The sequence below is a fragment of the Sitophilus oryzae genome, unplaced genomic scaffold (genome assembly GCF_002938485.1).
Source record: "Sitophilus oryzae breed Bouriz unplaced genomic scaffold, Soryzae_2.0 scaffold_1576_pilon_pilon, whole genome shotgun sequence".
Lineage (NCBI taxonomy): Eukaryota > Metazoa > Arthropoda > Insecta > Coleoptera > Curculionidae > Sitophilus > Sitophilus oryzae.
Window position 1 is genome coordinate 11,223,543 of NW_022146254.1, and position 7,412 is coordinate 11,230,954.

Here is a 7,412-nt window from a genome sequence, read left to right on the forward strand (position 1 = left end):
ACATTTATAAATGTTTGCAATGTCGGAAATGGATATTTTTTTACTCAGTAGTTTTATACAGGTACGAACGAAAAGTTATAACTCTTCAAAAAATTTAAAAATATGTAGGTGGCGCCCTCTACTAGTAGGAGTTAAAGTCCCTAGATATATAAAGTACCGCAATTACCGCCATATTGGCGCCAAAACTGGCGGCAAATTTAAAAAAGAGGCCAACATTTCGCTGTTTCGGCTTTTTAAGCAGCTGGTCGGTCCGGCGCCAACATGGCCGACCAACATTGACAGGCAAGCCGTGAAATAAAATTTTATTAATTGTAATAGAACTACGTTTATTATCTACAGTTTACCTTCATTTTAACGTAATATCAGGTGGTATATTAATATTCAATTTCATAAATTTAATTTTTTAGGCCTATATATGTTAAGAGGTTATAAACGAATGGTTTCCGTACAAGTGTTTTTCATTTATATTAGCATTTATTTTATGTTACCTTTTAGCGCAAAGTACGCCAACAGAAGTAAGTTAATAGGTAAGAAGAAATAAAGTTGGAATAACATTTAGCATTTTAGTACTTAATTCAGTCGAAACAATTGGAAAAACTTTGTTTGTTGATGAGAACGGGATACCTATACGTTAGTTTTGACAAATAAGCATGATTTAACGAAAGTCTTTGGAACTATGAATCTAGGAATAAGCTACAAACTTAAATTTGAAGGCCGGCTTTTATACGAGAATATTTTGAACCATGGTTGAAACAAATAAATGTAATAATTAAATTGATATGATACATACCTGCTATTTTTGAAATATATTAATATATTGATAGAAATATTGTTTCAATTAGTATTACTTCAGGTAGTTTCGGCATTTTAGGTATGTAATTGTGCACTTAATTTAAAAATAACTTAGAAAGAAGCTTGAAACGCATAGGAGCTCTTTATGTATGCTGTATAATTAAGGTTTGTATGTTATGGAGTGATTTTTATACAACAAATTTATTATTAGTTGAATAAAAGCAAGTTAATACCACATAATACAATTAAAATATATTTTACTCTGCAATTTAATGTTATATTTTTAAAATAACAAGTGTCATAATGTTTAAGTATCATTATAATAAAAAAGTTATACTGCTATAAATTTAACATTGAAATAACTGTAATTATTGTTATACATAAATTAAGTAGGCATAATTTTACCTCGGCAATATGTAAAACTTCAAATGAATCTTAACAATTTTATGTCATGTATAATAATCACATTTAAATCACATACTTTTATTTATAACTGACAGTTTAAGACCAAATTTTTAAATATAACTTTACATGCTTACATTAATATTGTTTTGATTAATATCCCTGTTAGTCCTGACTGGTAAAACCACCTGAAGCGATGTCATCCAAATCTATATATGTATCATAACATAACTTATTCTTTTAAATAATTATCCTTCCTTTGGTTTGATGATAATATATTGTAGATTTATCTAAACTTCTTACTGCAAAATGTTGAAAACTAAACTACACTAAACATTTTAGGGAATGATTACGTAGAGGTTTCACTTACACTTAGCATCCTTTTTAAAAGATATGTATGGTAGTTTGGAAGTAAGGTCTTTGTCTTGTTCTAGATTACATTTCTAGAGGTTGATCTCGGCCTGATCTCGGACTGCGACCTTCTCAGATCTATTGTGGTCTTGTTCTATAATGAAGTTTTATGTACCAATAGGTTATACTACAAATAAGATTGTTAAAAATATTCACTGGAGCATAAATAAATTCAATCCACTACCTAACGTGTATTGAATATCGACGATGTTAGAAAACACATCAAATGGCGGCCTTTTCTTGTAATACACATTTCTTCACTAAAGATATCGACGCCTAGACATTATTAACTAATAAATTTGTAGCATTTTAGTGGCTTTATAATTATTTTAAAATATGTGGATAAATCTTTGAATAAGAAGACTAAGGAAGGAGCATAATGCTATCCATGTATTCATGCATGGTGGGCGGAAAAAGCGCCATAAAAGCACTCTAGGGTGGGAATCCTTGACAGTTCTGTTTTACGATTCATTTGACACATTTGAATTTGATTTGAAATTTTGTGGATTTGTCAGTCTTTACGGAGCTTATTTTATGTTATTTATTATTTAGTCTACTATTGATAGTTGTATAAAGGTAGTAAATCTAGATGGAAATTGTGGCAGAACTTAAATTAACAGTGACACTATCGCGATTTATCGAAAAAGACTCTAAAATAGTTGGTTGTGTAGCGTGCGGTAGATCTCGGCAAAAATTGAGTGAAATAATGGAACAACTTTTCGCTAGTAAGTGACTATATAATATACATACGTGTAGTAAACCGATCATTTATGAAATTCACTTAAATTAACTAAATTATATATTTTTCTTGCATTTTAGCTTTTATTTATTACTTGTCAAAGATTAGATGTCAAAGAATTTAGATACGTTAATTTGACTTACCTGCTTCAGTAGCGTATCGGATGTTTGTGGTAATAAATACTTATTATAACTTATCTATTTTTATTAGAATTATATATTTTTATAACAACTACCAACATTTATTCACAACGTAAAATAAAACAACAAATTATTGAGTCTACCCCACGTCTACCCTACATCATAGTTTTACATTTTTTAAATAAAATTAGAACGACACTGATAAACCGGAATTTAAGTCGGCCATATTTGAGGCCCATCGCGGTGTACCTAAGATTTTTTTTTTTTAAACAGTCCTACAGTTACAAAAACAGTTTTTCCGGAAATACCCCAAAAATCTGCCTTTTTGGCGCCAATAACATTGAACAAACCAATTGCGGTACTTTATATAGCTAGGGACTTTAGTAGGAGTCATATTGACATCAAAATCAAATTTCTCATTGTCAAAAAACTCCCAGACACCAATTTTCATCCAAATATTGACGTTACTGCAGAAATTATTTGGAAAAAAATGAAATTTCTACACCCTGTATCTCCGAAACTAAGCATTTTAGGACATACATTTATACGAACTTTTTTACTTATTTTTATCTGGAGAATATGCTGCCAAAGTTTCCGGAAAACAGTTCGGACCACCCTGTATATGTGGCTAATAGATTTAGGTGTGCACGAAGTACAGTGCAGTCGCTTCCTCAAGACAAGTTCATATGCTAGACTTCCAGAAATCTTCGTATGAGAACTTCGAATCGAGATAATCGACCTACTAGCTCTGTTAGCTAGGATCAAAAACAAAGGCATGGTATTAATGTAAAAATTAAGTAAAAATATTAATGTCTTCTTCAAAATCGAATATCTCCAACAAAAATAAAGCTATTGAGATGAACCAAAAAGCAAACTATCGAAAAAGGATGTACCTAGAGGATAAAATGAGGTTTAAATTCCTTGCTGTCTTAACATATTCTACAGGGTGTTTCAAACTTTCACAAAAGTATCACAACTTTGTTCTCCCTCGAATAAATTGACAAATGGGAACTTTCATAAAGAGATACTAAATAGTCAAATAATTTATCTACATATTGCATAAATATCATTAAGTCGAATTAGTTCCATCATTTATAACTAAAGTAGAAGCAATTCTAAAAATTCTACACTCCTTTGAAAGGATATTTACACAGAACTACTCTACAACAAATCGAAAAACAACTTAAAAAATAAAAAAATAAATAAAAAGTCCAACTTGTAAACACTACTCGAACTAAAACCTATAAACTCTTCCCATACGAATAAGGTTTATAAAACCACACGCACCAACGCTCTATAGAGAACTCTAATTAAACAGCTAGGTAAAAAAAACGCGCCACTTTGTACGCGCGTACGTCCAAGTGTATGTAGGCCTTTAATTAGCAGATTGGCGGCTTTTTGCCAACGCTGCCGCTATTTCCACTCGATCATGCATTAACATTTTTACATAAATACTAAGGGATGATGACGGCAACAGGGTGCGGGGGAAGGATGGTTGTACACAGCTAGATAAATAAACTGATGGATTGAATATTTGCAGGGGTGGAGCTGTGGAAATTAACTTAATGAAAAGCTGTCGGCTTTTTTTTGCGGTGTATATGGTGTTGTATGCGTATTTCCGTGTCTCTTGGGGTGTAGAATTGTATATTTATGCGGCGTTGAAAGGTTAATGTCGTGTTAAAGTCGTTCCGTTTATTTGGCTGGTGCTTTATGTACCGTGGGTGATGAAAGTTAGGAGATGGGAAGAAAACGTTTTAATCTGATTGGGAAAAATGAGTATTTTTTCATCAGAAGACTGATTAGGTGTGTCATAATATTACGACTTAATATTTTGTTAACTTAAAAATAAATAACTAGTCTCTTCCTACAACAGGTATTCAGAACTAAGAATATCTGGATACTTTTTGACGTGAAAATATTTTGATTTTGATCGAAAAGAAATGGCTATTATTAAATTTATAATGTACGTTTCATTCAGTTTCCTTTTGTTAGATAAATAAATAAACAAAAAACACTTTGCAGCATTTTAAGCAAAAGCTAAAGTTGCTACAATATTACCTACTACATGAAGTGAGATGAAAACTTAGAATAGTGCTTTAAATTCCAAAAATGCAAAGATTTTAAAACGAACATACAGTATGTCCCCGGATTGTCTTTACAAGAGGAAAAACTTTTTTATTGTTGACATTTTGAGGAAAATGCATTCTTCATAAAAATGTTTGCTTGTTCTTAAAGGGGTTAATCCCGTTTATATTTTTCCAAATTTCCATATCGTTTAGAGAAAATTAATGACACCATGAAAATATGGTTAAATTTTTTCCTAATGTCCTAAAAATTGAAAGGCGTTTCTACGGTAATATCAATGCGATTCGATTCTTTGATAGATGGTTATTGGTTACCTATTATTAATTTTGATTAACGTCATATTCTTTGCTGTAGTTATTTTCCAATAACTATAATCACCCTTTCCTTAGCATTGAACTAAATCAATATTGTGCTTCTTTAATATTTTAAAACACCAAAAAATATGACGTTAATTAAAATTCTATCCAATAACATTTTTAGGTCTTCTTTTAGAACAAGCAAATTTTTTTTATGAAGAATGCATTTTCCTTAAAATATCAGTAATAAAGAAGTGTTTCCTCTTGTAAAGACAATCCAGGGAAATACTGTATACAGGGTGACTCTTATATAAATGCAAATATTTTTAGGGGTAGTATATTTCGACCTTAGAAACATGTCTATGAATTTTTGTTCGCGAATTTTTTTTAATTTTCGAAGTAAAACAATTTGGTTATTTTGGAGTTTGAAATTGATAAAGAGAAAATATGTTTCTTTGACCCTGAAAATATTTGCACTTATTTAAGACTCTCCCCGTATAGAGCGGTATAGTATAGGGTTTAAATCAAAGTTTAGTGAAAAAACGTACAACGTAGTATGTACGAGTAGGTAGGCCTTTAGTTAGAAAATTGCTGTTTTTTGCAAAATATTTTTACATAAATATAATGTAGTACAACGAGAAATAATACAAAAAACAGGTAATGGATTTAAATAATCTGAGGGATTTATTATTTCTGTGAAAAAGTTTTGAAAATTGATTCATTAAAAACTCATGCCTATTTTCATATTTTTGAACCTCCGCCGGTGTAAATTTATAACAAACGTATTCGTTGCAATGTTGAAATATAGAAAAAAAGCTAACTCTAAAAACTCTAAATATTTGTTTGATGCTAAATGTATTGTGGTGAAAAATTAAAATGTGGAAAGATTTTTAACAATATACAAGGTGTCAAAAAATAGTGTGTCTTACTTCAATGCGTGATTCTACAGATAACAATAAAACAAAAAGTCCCTATAAGCATATGCCCTAAAATGCTTTCCGAAGAAGTTACAGCCCTCGAAAGATTAAATAAAAAGAATATGTTTTGTTTAATTTAGGATATAGCGTACTAATGGTGGTACTTCCTTTATCCTAATAGATACACTAATTTCAGTAGATGATAAAAAGCTAGAACTTTTTTACGTAAATAAGGTGCTCTTCGTTTAGTTGGAAACTGTGAACGGTTGTCAAGATTGCGTTAAATTATTATGCATCGATTTTAGTATTAGTGAAATGATAAAATGTTAAGAACTTTAATAGTCATTTTTTATACAAGACGATAAAATGGTATTTTATCGTCGACCGAAAAGATTAATGCAATTTTATCGTCGTGTATAAAACAATATGTTTTTCCATAGCGAGTTACGTTTTAAAAAATATTCAGAAATTATTATGTTAAGGAATTTATTACCAGTAGAAAAAATATTGTGCTGGGTTGGCGTTGGTTTCTATGTAATTTGACAAATAAATAAAGCTGTCTCTTTTGTTGTCAGTTTTGAGTCAACATTTTTTAATTCTCTTTCTCTTGTCAATTTCTGATTGAATTGGAGCCAGAAATGGCTCAAAACGAAATAAGTAAATTACCAACAGATATTCAGGCTGAGGCGACAAACGCCATATCCAAACTACTTCCAATTAAATCCCGAATAACTTATGAAAAGGAATACAAAAATTTTCAAAAATGGAAGCAATTAAAAAACGTACAAGAAGAAATAAAGTTTTTAACCTATCCTCGCTGTTAAAGTATCATTTAATCTACCCTTGCGGTTAAAGTACTATTTTATCTACTATTTTTGATAGATATAGATATAAGGCAATTATAACAGTTGCTATGGAAAAAACATAATTAATAATAATATGATATCCAAATTATTAATTTTTAATTCTTTTAATTGTAAATTAATTGGGGTATTAAAAAAATACCCCACGCAAATACTTCCGTAGAAAAACAAGGCGCGAGTAATGGAAAGATAAAATACCGTATGATCCAATAAAAACGGCGTCAGCGATGGCTATGAAATGAAGATCGCTGTCATTTTATATGTAAAATTATATAGGAAATGTCATTGATCGTCATTTCCAAGCCAACTGGACGCCGTTTTTTTTTCGATCATACGGTACTACCTAAGTGTACCTACAAATTTTTCCTCAATGGTTACTGAGTTAATTTTACTTTTATTTTCGAAGTACCTATACAAATCACTAACTCATTACCTACCGCTCATTTTTTTTTGGATCCGTTTTCGTATGACTGGACAGTACCGATGAATAATGAGCATGGAAATGAGCCCGTACATGCCCGATACAAACACACACGTACCGGAAGCATAGTACCGCGCCACACAATAACCATTTACAAGCTCCAACGGTTTTATGGTTACTGACAAGCGTTTAATCCGTGATTTTTTACCGTCGGCCATCATATCGCAAGAACAATCGACCCGGTCGGCAAGAGATTTTTCGATTGTCAATGATGCGGTGGCTCAGAGAAATAAGTGAACGTGGAGAGATTACTAAATAAAATAAAGGGGCTAATAATTTACTACAA

The 7,412-nt window shown here is 30.9% G+C and overlaps 1 long non-coding RNA gene across 2 annotated transcripts; it reads right to left on the reverse strand.

Annotated features, from left to right (window-relative positions):
* Positions 1 to 1,337: 1,337 nt before the first annotated feature.
* Positions 1,338 to 1,602, reverse strand: LOC115879433. Of its 2 annotated transcripts, none has more exons than XR_004049714.1 (2): positions 1,565 to 1,602; positions 1,338 to 1,496 (listed from the first exon to the last, which is right to left on the reverse strand). It is a non-coding gene; the product is annotated as an uncharacterized LOC115879433 (long non-coding RNA). The 2 variants fall into 2 exon arrangements; XR_004049715.1 differs by having other exon boundaries at positions 1,338 to 1,513.
* Between the last annotated feature and the right edge of the window lie 5,810 nt (positions 1,603 to 7,412).